This window comes from Phalacrocorax carbo, chromosome 10, assembly GCF_963921805.1.
Source record: "Phalacrocorax carbo chromosome 10, bPhaCar2.1, whole genome shotgun sequence".
Classification (NCBI taxonomy): Eukaryota; Metazoa; Chordata; class Aves; order Suliformes; family Phalacrocoracidae; genus Phalacrocorax; species Phalacrocorax carbo.
In genome coordinates this window covers 19,808,443-19,831,143 of record NC_087522.1, presented here as the reverse complement: position 1 = coordinate 19,831,143, position 22,701 = coordinate 19,808,443, and the positions used below count along the sequence as shown (strand labels likewise).

At 47.8% G+C, this 22,701-nt stretch overlaps 1 long non-coding RNA gene across 3 annotated transcripts; it reads right to left on the bottom strand.

Moving 5' to 3' along the window:
• Positions 1-3,258: 3,258 nt before the first annotated feature.
• LOC135315270 (uncharacterized) lies at positions 3,259-20,053 on the bottom strand. 3 transcript variants are annotated; one of them, XR_010374706.1, is made up of 3 exons: positions 19,222-20,053; positions 17,871-17,980; positions 3,259-7,450 (listed from the first exon to the last, which is right to left on the bottom strand). It is a non-coding gene; the product is annotated as an uncharacterized LOC135315270 (long non-coding RNA). The 3 variants fall into 3 exon arrangements; XR_010374704.1 differs by lacking the exon at positions 17,871-17,980 and adding an exon at positions 9,571-9,727; XR_010374705.1 differs by lacking the exon at positions 17,871-17,980 and having other exon boundaries at positions 3,259-6,697; positions 6,887-7,450.
• Between the last annotated feature and the right edge of the window lie 2,648 nt (positions 20,054-22,701).

Sequence of the window (22,701 nt, the reverse complement as noted above, 5' to 3'; positions counted from 1 at the left end):
AAGAAGAGGAAGAAGAAGAAAACAAGAAGAAGAAGAGGAAGAAGAAGAGAAAGAATAGGAATAGGAATATGAATAGGAATAGGAACAGGAGTAGGAATAGGAAGAGGAAGAGGAAGAGGAAGAGAAAGAAGAGGAAGAAGAAGAAGAAGAGGAAGAGGAAGAAGAAGAGGAAGCAGATGAAGAGGAAGAAGAAATAATAACAACAAGAAGAAGAAAATGAGAAGTAGCAGAAGAAGAAGAGAAATAACGAAAAGAATAAAAATAAGAGAAATAGCAACAACAACAAGAGGAAGAGGAAGGAGAGAAATAATTACAAGAAGAAGTAGAAGAAGAGAAATAATGATAATAAGAAAGGGGAGAAGAAGAGGAGAAATAATAATAACAATAATACCAAGAAGAAGAGGAGAAATAATAACAAGGGAAGAAAAGGAAGACAAAGAGAAATAATAACAAGAAGAAGAGAAATAATAACAGGAAGAGGAAGAAGAACAAGAAGAGAAGAAATAATAATAACTATAATAACAAGAAGAAGAAAAATAATAATAACAATAATAACAAGAAGAGAAATAATAATAAGTATAAAAAGTAGAAAAAGCATTATAATAAGAAGTACAAGAAGAACAACAAGAAGATGAGTAATAGAAAGAAGAAGAGTAAAAGTAAGAAGAGTAATAGGAAGAAGAATAGTAATATTAAGATGAAGAAGAAGGATAAGAGTAATAGGGGAAGAGTAATAGTAAGAAGATTAGTATTACTAAGAAGAAGAAAAATAATAGGAAGAAGAAGAGTAGTAGTAGAAGAGTAATAGTAAGAAGAATAGTAATAGTTTGGAAGGGACCTTTAGAGGCCATCTAGTCCAACCCCCCTACAGTGGACAGGGACATCTTCAACTAGATCAGGTTGCTCAGAGCCCCGTCCAGCCTGACCTTGAATGTTTCCAGGGATGGGGCATCTACCACCTCTCTGGGCAACCTGGGCCAGTGTTTCACCACCCTCATAGTAAAATGCTTTTTCCTTATATCTAGCCTTAATCTACCCTCCTTTAGTTTAAAACTGTTACCCCTTGTCCTGTCACAACAGGCCTTTCTAAAGAGGTAGCCCCATCTTTCCTATAGGCCTCCTTTAAGTACTGAAAGGCTGCAATAAGTTGTCCCCACAGCCTTCTCTTCTCCAGGCTGAACAACCCCAACTCACTCAGCCTGTCCTCATAGGAGAGGTGCTCCAGCCCTCAGATAATTTTTGTAGCCCTCCTCTGGACCCGCTCCAACAGGTCCATGCCCTTCTTGTGCTGAGAGGTCCAGAGCTGGACACAGTACTCCAGGTGGGGTCTCACCAGAGCAGAACAGAGGGGCAGAATCCCCTCCCTTGACCTGCTGGCCATGCTGATTTTGATGCAGCCCAGGATATGGTTGGCCTTCTGGTCTGCAAGTGTACATTGTTGGCTCGTCCAGATTTTCATCTACCAGTACACCCAAATCCTTCTCTGCAGGGCTGCTATTAATCTTTTCATCCCCCAGCCTGTACCGATATCAGGGGTTGCCCTGACCCATGTGCAAGACCTAGAACTTGGCCTTGTTGAACCTCATGAGGTTCTCACAGCCCACCTCTGCAGCTTGCCTACATCTCTCTGGATGACATCCCATCCTTCTGGTGGGTCAACTGCACTGCTCAGATAGGTGTCACCTGTAAACTTGCTGAAGGTGTACTCAATCCCACTGTCTATGTCACTGATGAAGATATTAAATAGTACCGGTTCCAGTACAGACCCCTGAGGGACACCGCTCATCACTGGTCTCCATCTGGATATTGAGCCATTGACCGCTACACCCTGCATGTGACCATCCAGCCAATTCCTTATCCACTGAACAGTCCACTCATCACAACTGTATCTCTCCAGTTTAGAGAGAAGAATGCTGTGGGGTGACCATTTCAAAGATCTTAAAGAAGTCCAGATAGATTACATCTGTTGCTCTTCCCTTGTCCACTGATGTAGTCATCTCCGTCATAGCAGGCTACTAGGTTGGTCTGGCAGGACTTGCCCTTGGTGAAGCCGTGCTGGCTGCCTCGAATCACATCCCTGTCCTCCATGTGCCTTAGCAGTTTTTTGGAGGATCTGATCTTCCTAGGCAAGAAGATATCTAGGCAAGCCCAGAGCCCCAGTGTTGGTGTGGCTGTGAAAGGGCTCCCAAGGGTCAGTGAGGACAATCAGTAGCTTTTAGTTCTTGAACCTTTCATGTGGGAGTGATCCTTGGATATTTTGCATTTTGGAGTTGGGCTCTAGCAAAAATGAGACAGATGGAAAGAGGGTTGGGAGGCTAAGCAAGACCAAAGGCCCAGTACTGGTGTGGCTGTGAAAGGGTTGCCGAGGAATGGTGAGGACCTGCAATAGCTGTTAGTGCTGGCACCTTTTGTTTGGGAGCAATCCCTGGATCTTTTCCATTTTGGAGCTGGGCTCTGGTGAAATTGAGAGATGGAGAGGCAAAGAGTGTTGTAAGGGTTTGGATGTCAGGCAAACCCAGAGGCCCAGTGTTGGTGTGCTGTGAAAGGGCTGCCAAGGGAAGGTGAGGGTCTCCTTGACTGCTGAGGGAGAGCAGCCACTGATACTTTTCACACTCTCACCTTTGTGCCCTTACTTTCACGCCTTTACTTTCGTGCCCTTGCTCCATTGCCGTGACTGCTGTTACATACACAACTGCCAACACATGGAGTCCACAGCCAATAGGAAACATCCATGACAATCTATGACCAAAGATCAGATTCAGCTAGGGTATAAACAGAGCCCTGCCAGGGGGGTCTATGGAGTCAGTCCTCCTCAGAGTAGTATGTCTACAGTCGGGGACTCTCCCCTTAGGTCAGGACACTGCCTAAGTTAACTCCTCGAGGCTGACGGCCTTCCTCTTAGGTGAGTGATTGCTCACCATTTTTCACAGAATCAGAGAATGGAGGGGGTTGGAAGGGACCTCTAGAGATCATCTTGTCCAACCCCCCTGCTTGAGCAGGCACACCTACAGCAGGGGGCACAGGACTGCGTCCAGGTGGGTTTTGAATGTCTCCAGGGAAGGGACTCTACAACCTCTCTGGGCAGCCTGTGCCACTGCTCTGGCACCCTCACAGTAAATAAGTTTTTTTCTCATATTTAAGTGGAACTTCCTGTGTTCCAACTCGTGCCCATTGCCCCTTGGCCTGTCATTGGGAACCACTGAAAAGGGTCCAGTTCCATTGTCCTGACGCTCACCCTTTAGATATTACTAAGCTAGGATAAGCTGAGTACATATAGCCGAGTGGGCTGTACCTCAGGGGGGGAAAACTGAGGCTTGTGCTATAATCACCTTCTCAGCCACAGAACACAGTGCAAGACTGCGTCTTTTTGAAGAAAGGATCTCAGTAGCTCTAGGAATGGTCCTTGACTCTTAATCCTTGCCTACAAATGGCCCTCTTCAGCATGAGAGTCTTCTTTGTGCAGCATTCTTTCCGCTGCAAGGAGGCACAAACCACCAAAGTTCACAGTAAGTCCTCTATGGTTTTAAGAAATTAATCCCTCTCTCCTGGAAGGCAGGAAGTAAAAGACCTTTCTGCCTCCAGTCTCAGGTCTTATTCAATACATAAGCAAAGATCTAATTCTAAATAGCTCGTATCCTTACATTAACAAGGATAAGAGGAGGTTGATGTTGAGCAATAGTTTTAGGAATGGGATGTAGCTGTCTGAGGAGGGGAGTGACAAAGCCAGTAAAACATTTCTAGACTGCAGCAGGTGTCAATTACACCTGCCAGTGCAGTACTCTGACTATCCCACAGAGGGAATTAGAGTCATAGAGGATGGGTCCCCTACCTAGTCATAGATATAGGAGGGAAGGGGCCTCTGATGGTCCAACCCATGCTCCAAACAGGGCCAACTTAGAGCAGCATTTCTAAGGCTTGTAGAATTTCAGGACTTGAGTATTTCCAGTAACTGAGATGTCACAACCTCTCTGGATCCCTGTTGCAGTCTTTTACCACCTTCATGATACTAGTAAGTAAATAAATAAATATCCTTGCATGGAAATTCCCTTCTTGCAACCTATGGTCATTTCCTGTTGTACTATTTCAGTGCAGTGGTTAAGATCCACCCTTCAACTGTTTTTTCTTCAGACTCAATATAACAAGTTATCACATATGCCATATGCTTCAGCACCCTGAAAATCTTTGTGGCTACTTCTGGACCTTCTCCAGCGTGTCAATGTCTTTCTTGTCTTGTGGAGCCCAGACTGGACACACTACTCAAAATGAGGTCTCACAATTGCTGAAGAGAGGGGAAGAATAATTTCCCTTTACCTGCTGGCTACATTCCTGCCAATACACCCCAGTATGTGCCTGGCTTTCTTTGCTGCTAGGGCACACTGTTGATTCCTCTTAACTTATTGTTGATCAGCCCTCCCCACATGCCCTTTTCTGCAGAGTTGCTCTCCAGCCAGGCAGCCCTCAGCCTGTCCCATTGTATGGGGGTTTTTGTTTGGGTTGGGTTGGTTTTTTTAAGATTTGTTTTCATTCCAGGGAAAGAACTTTGAAAGTGCCTTGAATGAGCTTCCTGTCTGCTCAGTTTTCTAGCTTGATGAGGTGTCCCTGAATGGCAACCCTTGCAGTGGGTTGACTGCTTCCTAATCTAATACCATTCATGCTAGTGCTGTGGGCAAGTAGCTGTTGAATAGGTCCTGGCCAGAGGTTTATCTAACTGAAAAGGATGAGCTACTGGATGTGACATTAGACATTTCAGACATGATAGATAAGAGTGTGAGAAGTTGGAAAAATATACATTCATGTGTTAGATGGCTGGATTTCATATATGGTTAAATGACAGTCATGTAAGAAATAGCTGAACTTCACAGATAACTGGAGAGGACCTTTGGGGAATTTGAGGGGACTAGCGTCATACAAAGCCAACAGCATTTAGGTGCCCATATCAGTGATAACATTTAAGGCTTAAATTGCATCAGTGTCAGAAATACTAAATTTGGAGATGCGTATAGCAAAAGAGATGGATGGGAAAAAGTAATTAGGAATTGGGAGTTGAATGGGAAAAGGAAAGAGGAAAAATAGCTGTGAAAGGGAGGGTGAAGAATGGGAAAAGCATTAATAAGATGTATAAGTCATGTGACTGGTGCTGTCTGGAGGTGCCTTTTGCTCAGCCCTGCCCTTGATCGCAAATGCCTAAATCACAAAAATAACCAAAGCCTATTGTTCAGGCGATACCACAAGCATCAGAAGGACCAGAGAAGAATGCAGGTGCTAGGGATGGGAGACTGAGGGGGAGGCAGTGCTTTACATGGCCAGCAAGGAACACTCAGGACAGAGACTGACCATTTTTGAGTTGCCATGCTAGTATGTAGTTCACACGTGACAGCACCTACATCCTGCCAAACACTTCCTAACAATCCTCACACGTGCTGAGAACAGATTCTGTTCCATCACCAGACTGTAAAAAAAGACTTTAAACAGTATTGACTCCAGTACTGATCCCTGAGGGATGCCACCTTCGGCCTTCTGTTAGTGGGATTTCACATTGCTTATCAACGTAATCGCTTACCAGCTGGTCTTGTGGTCAACAGCAAGCATTCAGGGAGAAGGATTTTCCTAAATAAACTGCTCCGGATGATTTTCACTGGCTTCCTCTCCCAGGGATCAGAGGACAGGTCATTTTGTGGCTGGTCAAAAACCCTCAGTTCATCAAGGCCATTGATGACAAACAGTAGTTTTTCTGGCCTCCTCAAGATCTCTACAAGAGGTGGATTATCACTGGGACAGCATTTGGAGATCATGTCGGCCATACTTCCCTGAGCTGTAAGATTGCCCTCCTGACAATGTATGCAGAAAACATAGTCAAATTGTCTATAGAGTTCCTCTGACTCCCAGTCCAGCATAATCTCTCTTACTGTCATTGTCTTCCCAATTCCTGCAGCTCCCAATATCACAACAGTCTTTGGTGTCTGTCTATCTCTGTCAGGCTTAAAAAGATCCCTTATAACAATGGAGGATGTTCCTGCATGATTTCTGTATGTCTCTGTCCCACAGCCATAATTACATGTTCTTTCTGTTTTTTCATGATGTCCACTAACAAGAACCAGCCTTGCACATCTGGAGTACAGAGTCCTTGTCTCACTAACATGAACATTCATGTCTTTTATCCAGTGGTAACTCTTTTGTACACATTCTCTGTACTTCATCTTGTAATCTAAATCAAGGATGTGCAATAAAAGAATTTGAAATTAAAGTCAATGTTAATTCTCCTGCTAAAATTAAAATATTTGGGCTGCAAAATTAATGTACCTTGAGTTGACCTGATCTCTTCCATTTTAAAGGATCTCTGCATCATTCAATAGGCCTTGTTCTTCCAATTCTATTACTGATGCTGAGATGACAAAAAGTCTGACATGCCCATCACCCATCACTGAAATGCAATCACACCTCAGTTGAAGTTGAAAATAGTGCAAAGAACCAGTTTCTACTACTGACCTCTATAGCAGTACACTTTTTTTTTCCCCACAGGCATATAACTGCTACTTGCTTATTTTCCTTCTGACCCTGCTGGGGCGTCAGGATCATGGCTATGATCATACACTTTCTGCTAGTAGGTGGAGTGTGTAGGTAATAAAACCCAAACACATCTATTCTAATGACACATACCTTGGACTTAATGAAGCACGGGGTGGACTAGGCCTCAGGGCTGAAAGAGAAATTGTATGTAGCTGTTAGTGGAGTAGTGCTACAGAAACAGTCAGTGGTGTGTGTCAGGCAGGGAGCAGAACAGTTCTCTTGGTGTCTCTGCCCTTAGAAACTCCCTTAAAATACCTTCAGCAAGGCAGAGCAGACAAGACAGCAGAGGAAGTGCCTCTGGAGACCCTAGTATCCTTACATTATAGGCCAGGAGCAGGTGGTCCTGCAGAGTGTGCAGAGATTTTGGCAGCAGTCACCTAAATGAGCAGGAAGACCAAAGGCAAGAGGAGAGTTATGCAACTCCAGGCATAAGGAGGCAGCACCCCGGGGTCCTTTGGGTTTTCAGACGTCCACAGGGTTTTGAAACCTGCTGTCTCTCTATTTGATGAAGGTTCTTCTACATATTTTCTAGGAACAATCAAAAAGAAGGATACAAAAGTGCCAGTAAGCAAAGTTCCTTTACCTTTTCCTTTCTCCTGTTCAAGTTTAGCTGCAGTGTCTCTTTCGTTGGTCCATTTAAGTACATAGATAGCTACATGCACAGCAAGGTTGGCTCTGTAGTGATCACACACGTAGTCTGCAAGTTCAACTGGGCCATTGGCTTTCTTGAGCAAATACTTGGAGAGATTGGCCATCTCATCATAATCAATATATGATAATTTATATTTAAACTTCTCAAACATATCCAATGTGAGGTCCTCCAGTGCTTCCAAAAGGAAGTCCTTGATATTCTCTCTTGCCATTGTAGTATGCTAAAGATAACCTGGAAAACAGCAGAGGTTCAACAAAAATTGTTTTCTGATCCACCAGGCTCAGCCTGGGAAGACACTAACTGACTCTTACAGGGCAGTGGCTGCAATCTGTATGCTCCTGGAGCCAAACCCCACGCTACCAGAGGCACTGCTTTCTCTCCTGTGTCAGTTCCTCCAGGTACCCGTTAGTCCACGGATTCTGGATCACTACACCTCCCATTTTACCCACAGTGATTCCCTGCTTCCAGCTCTGCACTTCCTTGGCCACCGGTGCAGGAGGGGAGGTGCCCCCAGATCAGGGTGGCAGATGGGGCTTTCCCCAACTCACATGCTAGTATATGGATAAAGTGGATTCCTCAGCCATTCCTTTTTGAACAGTTGCCAAAAGCCTGGGAGGAGTTTCCACACGCAGCCAGAAAGGGGCTTGTTGAAAAGTGGAATATGGCCTGCTTACTGGCCACAAACATGCTTTCCAAAGGGAACCCTTTCAATGGCAAACTGCCAAGGCTCCAGGATTCACTAGGGAAAGGCTGAGCATTTGGATGTAGTCCCACACCTGCACAGCAAACATGTCAATCAAACATTGAGAGTGATGATACAGTAATATACTGGAGAAAAAGTGGTCATCCCCACCATCATTTCTATATACACTTCTCTTCATCCTCCACCTATTTACACTGGTTTTGGAGCTACTTTCTGTTTGCTGGACACACGCTGGATCATAAGCATAGCTGAACCCAGTCCTCTACAGTGCAACTCTGTTAAACAAATGTCATACAACCCTTGAAGCATCTATTGGGTCTGTTCTGATAATACTACTGACGGCTTAATTTCCAGTTTAAGGATTATCTGTTTTAAAACCCTGCTGCTTTTTTCTCTTATGACTATATTGTGCAATTACTTTCTTCACGGTTCCTGAAATCTTAGAAGTATACACAAGTATACTTTCACTGGTTTGTATTCTTTCAAAACTAAAATGCAAACAGCTTTTATGAGATAAAATGGATGATCAGGGAAAGTGTATGAAGGGACTTTCTTTAGGATACAGAAATATGGTTTTGGCTTGTGACGAGCTTGCCTGAGGTTCTTCAAAACTATTCAGCAATTAAAAGAGGATGAAAAAGAGGATCTATTTCTTGGGGTAGGGGGGTGCGCTGAGGGTAGGACAGAGGCTCAACTCCTTAAAGGTATGAAGCAGAAATATCCTATGTAGAAAAAGCCTAAGGGAAGTTGTGCTCAAAACCTGACTCCAGGTATCTAAACACAGGGAAAATGAAAAAACAAAAAGAAAAAAACCAAAAAGCAAACAAAACCAAAACCAAACAAAAAACCAAGCAAAAAAAAAACCCCAACCAACCAAACAAAAAAACCCCAACAAACCACCCAACCCAAAAGCTGATGATTTTGAGAACGGGCCAAAGAAATTATCATCTTATGACTGAATAATCTGCAAAATGCCCTTTAGTGTTTGCAGAACTGAAAAGGAGAAAATGTGATTTTTATTTGCACTTTTCTTCAGTCAAAGTAGATGTGCCTTCTAAGGCATCTCTGCAAAATAAACCACAGCATAACTGAAGCAGTTTATTTGATGTTTCTACTGAAAGAACTTGAACGGACCTGACAAAAATGGGGAGGGGAATTTTTTTAAGATTATTTTACCACTTGTTTGCCTGTCAAGCATATCAGAAGACTTACACGCAGTTTCATAGCACCTCTACATTTGCTTCAAATAAAAGAAAGGAAGACTCTAATACATTATCTCATCACAAGGCCAACATCTTCAAAACTCTATATGCCACACCAAGTACCACCCTTTGCCATCCTGCACAGCCCTCTACTGGCATCTCAGAAAGGCTGTATTTGGTGTTTGAAGAGCTAATATTTGGAAAAAATATTGGCGTTGCTAGGAGCAAAAGGAAGGACAGTGTCTTTGCAAAGAGGAACTGTTGCTAACAGCACTCCCTCCAGCATAGCTTGAACCTCCTGAGAGATGAGGAATTTTTCTGTCCTCTCTCTCCCCAGCCACGTCACTAAGCAGAGTATTTCTGTTGTCATACACAGAGCCAGGAAACAGGTAAGCAATTTACAAGTCTGACCTAAAGAACAGGGGCTGGATGCTGCTTCTCCTCACCTGGTCTAACAGCAAGAAGCCTCCATGAGGGAAGTCCTTCTCTTTGTGTCCCTCCATGCTGGCTGAGCACCCTCAACGCTTCTGGTCTGACTGCCAATTCTTTCATTTCTCCAGAAAAGAAAGGCCTTTCACAGTCCACATACTGTTAAAGTCCTTTCTATAAACAGAAGAAAAAAAATCATGCTCTGTCCAGAAAAAGAGCAGAGACCTGACCCACTCCAACAGGCCTCCGTAAACAGACTCATCCATCACAAAGCTAAAACCAGATTAGAAACAGCCAGTAAAAGACTCTGGGACCAATGTACAGTGACCAATTCTGCAGAGAGAGATGTCTCGGGAAGCGAAACCTTACATCTTGACCCAGCCAGACAGCATCAAACCTCACACCCCTACTCCACATGGCAGCCAAATATATGCACCACGGTCAGGCTGAGCAGCTTTGCAAGGGATTGAGCACTCACTTGTCATCCTGGACACAACATTATAGGTCCCTCAAGCAGCCCAGCTCTAGGGCAGTCTCAATCCAAAACCTGTATTCACAACAAGAGCATCAACTTAACCCCTCTGGCTGGGCAGGAAATCCAGAAAGCCAGAGCCAGCAACACAACAAAAGCCAAGTGCTCATGGCCAGACAGCTGGGTGAAGGACTCCCAACCCTCTTCTGCAGGAATCACCATGCTGAGGCCTCATTTAATGCCTGGGAAGAGCTGTATTCATCTCTCAGGGGGGCTGTTTCTGAGGCACTAGTTGATTTGTCCCATGAAACAGGAGATGCTGCTGGAGACACTCCTTAGAATCACCCCTCTGACAAATAGGGACAGGGGTTGAGCAGTCTCTCAGACACGGAGCAGGCCAGGCAGAGCCCAGCTCTGCAGTCTGGGCCCAGGACCTCCAGCACACCCTTGCCCCACAGGCTAAGGGGTGATCCTCTCTTGCTGACGGTGGGACTGGGGCTGGGCTGGCTCTTGTCCAATCCCACACTGCTAGTGCCTGCCCCCAGACTTCTGTGCCTTGGGGAGCCAGGAGAGAGCCATGCCGCCTTGCCAGCCCAAACCCTTGAGGCACAAGGCATGGAGTGGAGCAGGACATGAGCCCAGGGCTTCTAGAACCATCAGAACTGTCCCTGGCCAGAGCACTACAGGGCGGTGGGCAACACCTGAGGTGCCTAGCCATGAGGTGCTCACCATGTAGTGCTACAGAACAGGTACAGCAGGAGATGGGGATCCAAGGGTCTGTTCCAAAAGAGCAGCAGGCTCAGGGAAGTGCAGAAATTCTCTGATCCCTGCCCAAGCAGAGTTTCCCTTTTGAGAGGCATCTCTGTGTCTGCCCTCCCTACTTTGTTCCCCACTGGGGTCCACCTCCCACTCGTCTGTAGGGCCACACATTTCAGAGGGGCTGGGTAGGGGTCCAGCTGTACCTGAAGCTGGATAAGGCAAACATATTGTTTGGGAGGGATGAGTTTGAAAGTATTCACTCCTGCATCCCTGGGAATTGTCTTTGGAAGAGGAGGTGAATTGGCCAAAACAGAAATGCTTGGTGGATGATGATTTCCCAGACAATACACGTGGATGACCCCAGGAGAAATGTGCTCTGTGCTGAAGAAGAAACGCTGCTCTGATAGCAGGTCTCATGCCACAGATTCCGCAGTTTGCCTCCACACACTGTCCCCCTGCCCTTTCCAGCTTTGCCCTCTCTTCAGCTCCTGTAGAAATGACAAAATCCTGTATTTGCCTGAGGCCCAGAGATCGCTTTCCTGGTCTGCCTTTGCCATTTGCTGCTGAATGCTCATGTTTTCCCCTGGGTGCAGGGAGGATCACCTGCTACTCCTGCTACTTGTCCCAAGCTGGAGTTAGCTGGAGCTCAGTCTGTTCTTTCCCACTAGCCCTCGGTGGAAATGCACAGGCAAACCGAGAAACAAGCTAGCCTCCTCCCCAGAACACAGCAGCTGCCAAAGCTCGGCTATCAAATAGCAAGTGAATAGACATAACCCCTCCTGAGAGACAACTCACTACCAACGCGTCTAAATCCTTTCCTCCCACTCCAACTACTCCTGTCCTGTTAAATCTCTGTTTACATTTTCCCTCTGTGAAGTTCCTTCAGCTCCCTCTTTTCTCCCAGGTCTCAAGGATCACCCCACAGGCATAGGTCAGCCCCAGAGTCCCAGGCCCACCCCAGAAACTGTTCTGCTGTTGCTCTGTTCTCTTGAGAAATGTCTGGTCCATGGAGGTTGAGAGGAAAGCAAACAAGTTGGCAGCTGTCGCTGAGCTCTGATGGTTGGTACCTATAGTACATACCAGTCTTGCAAGAAAGCCAGTGCCAAGGTCAAGCTGAGTTTCCAGCCTAGGCAGCTTTTTGGGCTGGAACAAAGGCTAGTATTACCCTGCATAAATTTTGCTACTCACTGATTATGTTTCCTTGTCTGGTGTATTATTGCACCTACAGACTGTTTTCCTGTTGGACTAACAGGACAAGGAGTGCATGTATGTGTTGAAACCTCACGTCCTTCCTTCTGTATTCAGAAGGCAAGGTTTTCTGTTAAAGCGAAACAATGCCAACAGGGAGAAGCTTGGAAAGAAGTGTCCCTTTGGCAATACTGCCTACCACCTAAAGGCAGCTCCTATGGGCAGATACTTTTAGCTGCATCTTTCAGCCCCCAACCCTCCGAGTGCACACCCACGCCACAGAATCAAAAAGGATCCATGTTTACCCATGTCAGAAAGAGTCATGAGGAGAAGCTGCCTATGGGGTGAGGTACATAAGATCCGCACCATACAAAGACCCTGCTGCAGAGTTCCTGGGGCTCTAGTGACAACCCAGGGATGCTGCAGGGGAGCTCTCTGCTTCTTCAGGCTCTGTGTCACATGGACGTTTGGTCTGGGGCTACCCCACTTGCAGGAGGACATTAAAGAGCTGAAGGGGACAGCACCATGCTTGGGGATGGAAGGGGATCAGAGTGCTGGGCACTACCTACAGTGAAATTTTCAAGGATTGTTCTGTTTTAACACTGGCTGTGGGGAAGTGTTCTTAGTATCTAAACTGTTATGAATTCAAAATTAATATGATCATTTGTGTTGTATTCCTAAAAGTTCCCTTCTTCATTTCAAGGTCCCTCACTTAAAGGAATTCATGTGTGTGTGTGTGTGTGTGTGTGTATATAAAAGTGCATATATATGAAATATAGAGACAGAGTGAGTTTTATATACTCCCTCTCTCTATCTATGTGTGGGTGTGTGTGTGTGTATATATATGACTTCTGGTAAAAACAAACTTAGGAGCCCAAGGGATTGGAAGCTCCAATTAAAATCCCACCCTTCTATTCCCTTTCTGTCTTTGATCTTCTCTTTGGGAAACACGAGGAAGAAATAAACATAGAAAGACACTCAGCTGTCAAGGGGCAGACGTGGCTGAACTATATCTGATCCATAGATGAAATAGCTCTCAAAATATACAGAAAATAAAGTAATCCCAAAATTATGCTTCTTTTTCAGACACTCAGGAAGAATCTGCCCCAGATGTCGTTGTTTTTAAATCAAAGGAAAGCAAACAATATGACAACAAACTGAACATGGCTTGTTGGGCAAGGACTTCCTACCCTAACATCAGCCTTGATGTGCCAAAGAGTGACATTGCATATGACCTGAAGGCACCTCTTGTCACATCTGAGGGGATGTATAATGCCACGGTTCTCTTATCCTGAGGCAGTAACTCTAAGCTAATCTCACATTAACAGCTTTATGGGGAAAAAAGATTTGGGTACAGATGGGCACAGGTGGTATACCAAGGAAATATGATTTTATACTGCTCTCTAATTGCTGTCAAGCTGGAAGAGAGCAGGAAAGTAGAGAAATATATTAACATCCTGAAATAAAGAAAAAAATTACATGTGCATAAAGACAATGAGGCAATTGTTAGCTAGTATACGATTGATCTACCCGAGTGAAAGGGACAGCAAGTGGTTGTACTTAATTTGAACCTGGGGAAGGGTGCTTCCCTAAGTGTTTGTTTAGTAGTCTATGTCTTCTTTGTCTCCCAGAATCTAAATCAGAATTAAAAATTTATGTTTCTAGGCATAAGTGAAAGGGAGTGAAATTAATCAAGATAAGACTGTTTCATCTGTGACACATGGACTTCATCCAGGAAGGACTCTGAACATCCAAAAGCAGTCCAGCGTTGTGATCCTGCTATCTGATTTGTTCTGCCCTCTCAGAAGCCTGAACTCCACCATCCCATGGGCATGGCAGCAAGGATGCCCCACTTTAGGGGCTTATGGTACTTGATTTTTATATCAGTTACTGCCACTGTTGTGTTTTTTCCCTTTTTTTGTGTGTGTGATTTTTTTTTTTCAGTCATAAGCCCTTTTCATGACAGGTTTCTTACTTTCTCTAATCTATTTTCCCTTACTGTTTAACCACCTGGCTAGCTATGGTTTAGATTGGTTATCTATTTATGCCTGCTTTTCATTTTGTGTGTATCTGGGAAATCCCTTGCTAAAGTAACTAGCTTGCTTTTCATTGGAGTTTTACAAATTTACTTGATTACTTCAGTTAGTGCTGAAAGAAAACTGCAAGAAACATTGAGTCCTGAAACTCAATCCTGAGTTAGGGAAGAAGAGGGGAGAGGAGGGAGGGGAAATAAGGGCAGGGAAGTGAAAAGGAGATGAAGGAGTTTTGCCTCCAGGGTGGCATCCCAGGAGGATAAGGGTAGACTTGGAGAAGACATAGTAGATGGCTTCTTTTTGCATGGCTGCTTGATTACCACGAGCCCACACTAGAAAGGCTCAGCTGCCTCTTTCCAGGAAAAAAACCCTAGTAAAAATCTTGGTCCCCAGGTAGCCTCTACTCCTACTTTAGCCCACACTCATTTCGGTAGCAGCCTACCCTGAGCCTAGATCATTGCACATCCATTCCTTTCATACCACAATAAGTGCATTTATCCAGTTTTTGTAAGAACAGCCAACATTATATGAACCAAAGACGACATATCTCTTGAAGAAGCGGGTGTAGTTTTTGTGTGGGCAGACCCCACATGGCCATCCATACATAGAAATATATGCTCACCCCCCAGAATGAATAGACATGCATAGTCAGATGGAGACAGAGCTAACAATATACATGACATTTTTAGTCATTTTGCAAAGCAAAAGCTGTCCTCCAGTTCAGCTTCTAATATGGTCTCACTGTCTAAATGGTATATGCAGGGATAAGGAGTGGGGGCTGACTTACTGTGGCTGTCTATGCTACTTCTGGGATTGCCTAAAGAACATGAAGCTACCCTTCAGCCATTTCACAGAAAGCCAAACTTGCCTCAAGAAGACTGCGTAGAAACTGGTTCTGTACACATCAAAAACTCTGATAACATTTCAACCTCTGCACCCTTTATTTGCCCTGCTGTTCCCAGAAGGATCTGCAGAGCTGATGACTTGACTTTGAAAGAATGAAGGGCTGCATTGGACTCTCAAGAAAGGATATAGGAAAGCCAGGTTTTTAGGTATTTCCCAGCAGTGTGTTGGATCCAGCCCCAATCTCAGCTGCTCTCAGTGAGGGGTATGCTGGGGATGTTGCAGGTGACTGACTCTGAGATCTTTTCCACCCCACATATTTCTTTGCACGTGAGAAAGGGTATCTGGAAATGGGAGAGGCTAAACCAGTTGTTAAGATACCAAGGAACTGATTTATCTTCCTCCTTCCATTGGCTCTCTTACGTGGGATGCATAGACTACGGGGCTCGCAAGCACGCATTGTCTGAAACACTTGTTCACTTTAAATCGCAAAAGCAAGGAAAAATATTACTCAACCTCTCCCCAGATTCTAGTTTACGTTCGATTTTAATGAGAAGACAGGACAGGCTGTACTGATCAGGTGTAAGACATGGTCAGACATGCTTACTGAATATCCATCTATTTACATGTGACCAGCTCCTTTTGTCCCTTTTTCCCTCTGCTTTCCTATATTTGTTCCTCCCCAAATCAGCTTGATCCCTCCCTTTCCCTGACTTTTTATTCCAGTACACATCCTAAGATGTTCATGACATCCCATAATGTGCCCCATACACCCAAGCCAGTAATATTCCCCTCATCCTGAAAGGTGCTCCAGGGAGCACCTCCTGTTGACTTATACTAATGAGTGTAACACCAGGACCATGGGGCCGATGGGTCTTTTAGGACAGCCCGGGGAGGAGATGAAGCAGGGCCCCTCTTTTTCTGGATACATTATTGGTGATCACCTACCTGCCATCGCACCTCTTCGGTTCCTTCATGTTTGTGGAGATAAGCCATTCATGAGCTGATCACACGTAGCGAGTGGCCTGGGAGACGCTGGGTCAGAGAATTATTTGGGTTCCTCTACCTACCATTGTACCTCTGTGTTCCTTTGCATGTGGAGATGGTCTTTTTATCATGCAAGTTAACAATATAAAGCTATACTTTGCTGACCTTATGGAAACCTGTGTTGCTGTTCCTGTGTTTGCTGTAAGTTTTAATGCCAATGCTTAGAGCAAAAGTTGTGAGTCAGAATGAGTGAAAAAGGAGGTCTTTTAGGACATAACTGCACTGCTCAGCATGGTTTTTTAATGTTCTAACTGCAGCATGTAACTGATTGCTCTTCTGCAAATACAGAGAGGCAGGTACTGTCGTGGTTTAGGTCACGACAAGTTAAACTCACATTAATTACAATGCAATAATTGCATCCTTATGAAGGAGTGTGGATTTTATTGCCTCTGTGAAAGCATGACTAACAGCACAAAGAACACTAAAAGTTATAGAAAAGTTATCTCTACTTTCATTGTCCTTGCTGACAGGAGTGACGGTTGTCAGTGGCAGTAGTTAAGAGGAGCATGCTGTTAAGTATTGTGATTCTGACCACATGAGTTTGCTATGGGGTGTCCCTGGAGGACCTCCACAGTCAGATGTGTTGTGTTAATAGGTGAAGAAATTTGGCAGAAAATAAACCCCCTTGCAGTCCAGCTGGTCCTCAGATGTCAGAAGGGCTTGGGGGTGGCTGGGCTTAGACTCTGAGTGATACCTGATTCAGCACTGTTAGTCTGTTCGTGTTCTATACACTGAACTATCACGATTACAGATTCACTAACAGTACGATCACTATTAGTCTAGACATGCTCAGTGGCTCTTCACGACCAGATTCACTAATAGTGTGGTTTATTGAAGCAACAGAAATACAGGTTTTTATTGGATTGCCGGTGATAAATGCACTGTCTGCAAAGCACTTGCAAGTATAAAGCGCTGAAAAACAAAATATAAAACAACAAGCTTGTTCTCTAAATTTCCTGGGGAATTACTTGGTATAACCAAGTGTTCGAGTCTTACCCAATAGGCATCCCTATGGCAGGGAAGAGAGGTTCAGCCCATCAACCGGTCCCAGTAGTCTGCAATGGTAGCTTCCCTAACATCCCTCTCTTGGAGTCATTTTATACTATTTTACATTTAGGTGGAGCTTGAGTGACTCTAGTCATACATACTTTCATTACTGATTGGTGTAGATATTCCTCGCTTCGATTTAAAGGTATAGACTAAGAAATTCAGAGTGCATGCTCAGTGAGGGGTGGTCGCACATTGGAGGCAGGCAACTTTGGGATGGAGGTGTGTTTTAGTATTATAATGAGGTTATAATGAGCAAAGTTCACCCACAGGGCACAATGTTTTATTGTGCTCGTCATTGCATGGCTCCACGGTTCCATCCAGTCCCCAGATACAGAGTGATTTATGGATGTGTTTGGCCATGGAGCCTTTGCTTCACTCTCTCCTCCAATTGTCTCTTAGAGCTAGTACACCAAGCTCCCCCAGTGTTCCTAACACCTAAAAGGGCAGGTGGTGTTGCTTAGGGAACAATCACTAAACCAATTTCCAGCATGCCAACTACATTCCATCCTGGAAGTTAACTTTTATGAAATGTGGATATAACTTTAGCCTCAATAATTTCAACCTCAGTAATCTCACCCCCAGTAATCATTCCACAGACCTGGTGTACTGCAGGTCTATGTCAAATCTCCATCCTTCTATCGGTCTTCTAACCCTCACAAATCCTATGGGAGGGCAGAAAAGGGCAAAATACAGGAATGATACAGGTCCCAGGCAGAGGTAAACACAAAGAATGCATGTCCTCTTCCCAGGAAAGTGGGGGCTCTCACCTTTAAGGACTGTAGCAAAGGTGATGACCAGCATCCAGAGGAGCATTACAGGCTTCCTCAGTGGAATTTGCATGGTGCCCCATGAAGTAGGAAAGTAAAATTATGGGACTGAGAAGGGCTCAGACCTTCCTCTCTGAGTAAGCAGAGAAATGCCCTACCCTTCCAGCACTGAAGGCTGACTTCCTTGCAACTCCAGGTGGATTTGCAGCCTCTTCTGAGCAACCCCTTGGTAGTTGCAGGTACTTCATACACTTCACACACTGCTGGCCTGAGTGGGGAGAGGAAACCACATTCCCTTTATTGTACAGCTCTGCCTGCACAGGAAACACAATGACCAATCTTGGCTCCCCAGGGCCTCTCATACCAGTATCCCTGAACCTCCTACCAGAGGCTGTGGCCCCGTAGATGGCTGTGGTCATATAAATGGCTGGGAGGGCACAGACATGGTAACTTGGAGAGGGTCTTCTCCCTGGGAATTATATTCTCCCTCACTCTGCAAGGCCCAAACCTGTAGTCCCATCCCCAGCCAAGGGCCACAGCTCCCAGATCTGGGAGGGAGCAGGAGGATTTTAACTTCTGGCTCCTCTGCATCCGTATCACTGAGCTGTGCCCAAAACACTGACATAGAGCAGGCAGTCTTCCTGTTCCTGTGTGGTGAAGCGCAGGATCCCTACCTGGGAGGAACATCTACCCTGGGCAAAATGGGTTATGTGGCTGTAGGAGAATCCTGTCGCCCACCACATCCTATGGGGGCCCACAGGGATGCTCCAGTACCAGTGCTGATAAACGGGAGAGGCCTTAGAGTTGTAAGTCCATCACAGAGCTTCCCAGTCCCCTGCTCATTGCCCACGCTGCTCAGTATGCAGGCTGACTCAAATTTAATCTGGAAACAAAGCAGGGCTGTCTCCACTGCTCTACTCCACCCAGCACGGGGAGGCTGACAGGGGAGCTGGAGGAACAGGGAGAGCTGCTCCAGGTGTGTTAAACAACCAAAGCAATTTAGGGACAGCAAGGACAGCTGTTAGAGGGGCTGGAGGCAAGCTCTTTCCTGGGTTAGCACAGAGCACTTAGAGCTCTTAAGGGGATGTGAAATTTCAGATAAGACTTAATCTTATTTTCTCTCCCTTTCCTGCTAAGGAGGAGGGGCAGCAGCACAGGCCTGAGGCCATGTAAGCAGGAGGGAGAAGATAAATAGTAGCAGGGAGCCAGACAGAGAGAGGTGAAAAAGAAAAAAAATAGCAACAGGATCTACAGCAAAGAAGAAGGAGAAAAAAAAGAGGCACAGGGAGCAGGGCAGAGGGACAGTGATAAGCGGAAAGGGACAGGTAGGCTGAAAGACAGAGAAAGAGAGGGACTTGGAGAATGAGAGGGAGAAAGAGCAGGGCACAAGAATAGAGAGGAGAGCAAAAAAAAAAAAGTGACAGCAGCGAGGGGAAGGGCGGTGGGGTGCAGAGAGAGACCAGGATGAAGAAGAGGGGGACACAGCCCCCACAAGGGCCTGGGACTTACCACAGCTCCTGTTTCCGGTGCTGCCAGCAAAATTTTACAGTTCAGACGCTCTCTTCTCTCTGCTCTCTCTCTCCTGGCTTTCTCCTTCTGCAGCTCTGGTCGCTTGACTGTCAACCACTCAAGAGAATACATTCAATACACATGTACTGAACAATATGAGGTTTCCTAAATACATAGCTTCACGTGCACGTGCTACACGGCCATACTGTACTTTTGGCCACATATACAGACTATGCGATGGATATTGGTGATCTGGTCTGGTAAGAACTGCTAGGAGGGATCCTTCCTCACCTGGAAGGCCAGACTGCCTCCTGTCTGCAGCTGGAGGCAGCTTCTGCCTGGATCCCCTTAACTTCACTCTCCAGCTGATTTACTTTTTTTCTGGATGCTGAATCGGAGCCGCGGCCGCCCCTGTGCCCCCTTCCCCCGGGCAGCCCTGAGCAGCGGGCGGCAGCAGCGAGCCGGCCGCGGCCTCCGCCCAGCGCTCCCGGGACGCTGCAGGACCGCCGGTCCCTCGCCGAGGCGCTGCGGCGCGCACGCGCGGCACCCGGGCTCGGCCGCCGGGAGGCGGCAACGAGCGCGGGCCACTGCGCATGCGCAGGCCGCGCGCGCTCCTAGCCTGCCGGCCGCGGTGGGGCCGCTGCGCACGCGCTTTCAGTGCCGAGTCTCGGCGAAGGGGTGCGGCGTGAGCTCAGGTGGGAACGTCACGAGGCTGGCGGGAAACTGCCGCTACGGCTGCGCCGGCGCAGGAATGCGGACGAGCGGAAGCCCGGCGCCGGAAGGCTGTAGTTGCCAGCGGGCCCGGCATGGACGCCGTCCCCCTCAGCGCTGCCCCCTCGCAAGCCCCCCGCCCAGCGTCCATGGCGCGGCACCAACAGGCACTGCGCCCCCGAGCCTTTCTCCGGGGCCTGTGGCCTCCAGGCGGACGCAGAGCCCCTGCTGGGCCCCTGCAGCCCCACACGCCCGGCGGGCAGACGCTCCCAGCCCCGGGACGCATCTCTCCAGGCCGCGCCCCGACAGTCCCCCGCTCCTCCCGCCGTTTAGTGCCGCGGCCCAGGGGGCGTCCGGGCGCGCTCACCTCCGCAGGCGCAGGCAATGCTCGGTGACAGCTCCACCGTCCCCGGCTGGACCCGCTGCCTCACCGGGGGCTCCGGCAGCTCCGGCCCACAGCTGCCGCCCGTCAGCAGCGCGGGGCCATCAGCCGACACCCACCCCCTTGACGCGTGGTGTGCCCCGCTGGGCGCTGTGACCAGGCACAGAGGGGCTGCAGGCACAGCCGCAAGTACAAAGGAAAGAGTAACAGTTTATTTTTCAATGCCCATAGGTCGTGGAACTGAATGCTGTAGGGCTCTGTGCCCGTACACTCCTTCCCCTGGGGCACCCGTTACTGGAGCAGCATTAATCAGGCCAGTAAGGAATGGTCAGCACCTGCAGGGATGAGTTGCAGGGCAGAAACGATAGAATAAGTAAGGGGCTGGGGACTAGGACAGAGGTAGAGGAAAAAGGACAGCCAGCTGGACAGAGGGATATAGTAAACAGTGGGACAGGCAGCAAGACAGAAAAGGAGAGGGTGCCGTGGTTCAGCGGCAGCTCAGCCCCACACAGCCGCTCGCTCACTCCCCACCGGTAGATGGGGGAGAGAATCAGAAGGGTAACGCTCGTGGGTTGGGGTAAGAACAGTTTAATAATGAAAATTAAAAGAAACAACAACAGAAATGCAACGCAAAGGAGAACAACGAGAGGAGCAAAGCCCCGGGGGAGGGGGGGAACGAACCGCAGACGCCTCAGCCACTCACCGCCCGACGCCACGCCGCCTCCGAGCCGCAACTGGGGCCCCCCCCCTTAATATACTGGTCGTGGTGTCACGTGGTATGGAATGAACCTGCCATTGGCCAGTCGGGGTCGGCCGCCCCCACCATGGCCCCGCCCCCCCGGCCCCGCCCGTCCAGCCCCCCCGCCCCCGCCACGCGGCAGAGCGCGGGAAGCTGGAAAGGCAGCCGCCCCCCACGGTGAGGGGAATTAACCCCTTCTCAGCCAAAACCAGCACAGAGGGACAGGGAGCAGGACAAAAAGATACATGGAAAAAGAGGGACAGGGAGCAGGAAGACAGATGGTGAAATAAAAAACCATGGATAGGGAGGAGGACAGAGGGGTAGAGAGGCAAAGAGTGATGGGGAGCAGGAGAGGGGGGAGGAGACACAGGAATGGAGCAGCAAACAAGAATGATAAAAACAGGCTCAGGGAAGCAGAAGGAATGACAGAATGACAGAGAGATGGGTAAAGAAAAAAGGAACAGGGATAGAGAGAGAGAGGGAGCAGGGCAGAGAGCTGGAGAAAAAAAACACTGATGAGGAGCGGAAGATAGGGATCAGGCAAGTAAGATGAAGCAGGGCAGTGGGCTGCAAAAAGAAAAACAGTGATAGGCAACAGGGCAGGCAGATAGCAAAAATGAAGGATGGGAAGGACAGAGGGATTAACAGAAAGACAGGGATGGGGAGAAGGACAGGGATTTAGAAAAAATACTACTGGGAGAAGGACGGAGGGATAGAAGAAGGGGAGGAAGAAGGATGGATAGAGAAAGACGGAGAGAGGAGGTCAACAGAGAAAAAGAAGGACAGGGATTAAGAAATGGGAGGGATGAAAACCGGGAGAAAGAGGTGGAGATGGTAAAAACAGTGACGGGTTGCATGGGCTGGCATGGGCTCGCCGCCTTACCAGCTGCGCTTCTACCTCCTCCGGCAGCACAGGCACCTCAGCCTCCTGCTCCGCCTGCGGCTTACTGCAGGCAAAAGGGTTCGGCTGGCTGAGTACAGACCCCCATCGTACCTCCCCCGGGGCCAGGACAGGGGTCTCCTCTCATACCCCGTGCTGCACAGCCCCCTACACCCCCTTCCCCAGCGGCACCATCGCTCTGGGTGCTGCAGCGGTCGCCAGCACACCACAGCGGCCGCAGGGAGGAAAGGGGAATAGCCATGAGGGTGTCCCTCCAGGAGGGGCTGGGGCTGGGGGCAGCCCTACGATGACCCTGCAGCTGCCAGGGGCTTGCTGCTGTAACCCCTCTCCGGTCCGCGGGAACTCCTGGAGCCTTCCTCGGTGCCCGCCTGGGACAGGGGAGTGGTGGCTGGTGCTCAGGGATGTGCGTGTGGCTGTAAGCACCTGTGCGGGTGTGTCGGGGGTTGTGTGTGCCAGGGCAGGCGTACGTCAGGTTGTGCGCAGTGTCAGCGCTCAAGAGGCTTGTGCTTGCTGGTGGATTTCACAAGTGTGGGGGGTTTTTTTTTGGGGGGGGTGGGGAGGGGAATGTGCGTGCGGTGTGAGTGCTGAGTGTTCACACATGGGTGTGCTGGAGTGTGCATGTGTGCTTGTGCCAGCCAGCGTTGCGTGTGCGTGCATCTATATGCGCGTGTGTGTCTGTACAGGTGCATGTGTGTCTGTACAGGTGCATGTGTGTCTGTACAGGTGCATGTGCCCAGGAGCGCGTGC